Source organism: Portunus trituberculatus, chromosome 8, assembly GCF_017591435.1.
Source record: "Portunus trituberculatus isolate SZX2019 chromosome 8, ASM1759143v1, whole genome shotgun sequence".
Taxonomy (NCBI): domain Eukaryota; kingdom Metazoa; phylum Arthropoda; class Malacostraca; order Decapoda; family Portunidae; genus Portunus; species Portunus trituberculatus.
The window spans coordinates 1,981,216-1,982,500 of record NC_059262.1 but is presented as its reverse complement, the minus strand read 5'-3'; the positions used below and the strand labels follow the sequence as shown (position 1 = coordinate 1,982,500).

At 41.5% G+C, this 1,285-nt stretch overlaps 1 protein-coding gene across 1 annotated transcript in view; it reads right to left on the bottom strand.

Moving 5' to 3' along the window:
- Window positions 1–823, bottom strand: part of LOC123500775 (potassium channel subfamily K member 5-like) — a 49,037-nt gene extending 48,214 nt beyond the window's left edge. Inside the window, 1 exon segment of the mRNA XM_045249396.1 lies at window positions 765–823. The gene's annotated coding sequence lies outside the window, so the exon portion shown is untranslated.
- Window positions 824–1,285: the final 462 nt, after the last annotated feature.

The window sequence follows — 1,285 nt, the reverse complement described above, 5'->3', positions numbered from 1 at the left end:
TCAAAAAACCTTCACTTCAACTAAAACATTACAATAGAGTGTTTTCCATGTTAGTAATGTAGAAATCTTGTTAATCTGTCACTGGAACCTTAAAAACACTCTTGAAAATCCGCGTCACTTCAAGTAGAACCTTTCCAAAGAGCATTTCACCTGTTAATCATGTTGAAATATTGTTTGTACCTGTCACTTGGACTAAAAACACTCTTGACTCGTAACTTCAACTAGACTAGAACATTTCAAAGTAGGATTTCTTTTGTTGATTACGCAGAAATGTTATTAAATCTGTCACTGGAACTGTAAAACTGGCCCTTGAAAACCCTCGTCACTTCAACTAGAGCCTTTCAGATGAGTGTTTCTCCTGGTAATATGTAAAAATCTTGTTAATCTGTCACTGGAACCTTAAAAACACCCTTGAAATCTCGCGTCACTTCAACTAGAGCCTTTCAGAAGAGTGTTTCTCCTGTTAATAATGAAGAAATCTTGTTAACTATTTTTCCCACCCCTCATTAAAATCACTGCCCACGCCTTTAATCTCTCACTGGAATCATCTCACGTCACTTCAACTAGAGCCTTTCGAGATTGTGTTTCTAGGGCCAATAGCCAAGAAATGTTAATCTATTGCTACAAATGTGAAAATTCTCTTGAAAACCTGCGTCACTTCAACTAGAGCCTTAGGAAAGTAGTGAAGGTAAGGCGGTAATGTCTCTCTCTCTCTCTCTCTCTCTCTCTGACACATACACACACACACACACGCACACACCCACCTTCCTCCGTGTACTCCCGCCCGCTGCCCAACACACACTGCACTCTCTTCGGCCACTCTCTCTTCTTATATATGTAAATCACCCCTCCCTCCCCCTCCCTCCCCCTCCTCCTCCTTCCTCCTCCTCCTCCTCCTCCTCCTCCTCAGTCATCGTCATACCGAAATATTCTCATAATCCTTATTGCAGTTTTAGTTTTCTTCTTTTTCCTCCTCCTCCTCCTCCTCCTCCTCCTCCTCCTCCTCCTCCTCCTCCTTTTTCTTCTGCTCCTGTTCCATATCGTCATCTCCTTTTGTTTTCTTCTTCTTCTTCTTCTTCTTATTATTATTATTATTATTATTATTATTCTTTCTTTTCCTACTCCTCTTCCACGTACTCCTCCTCCTCCATCGCCGAATTCTCTTACGTGACTCTCTCTCTCTCTCTCTCTCTCTCTCTCTCTCTCTCTCTCTCTCTCTCTCTCTCTCTCTTATCTCTCTCTTATCTCTCTCTCTCTCTCTTTTATCTCTCAAGTTCAAGATCTT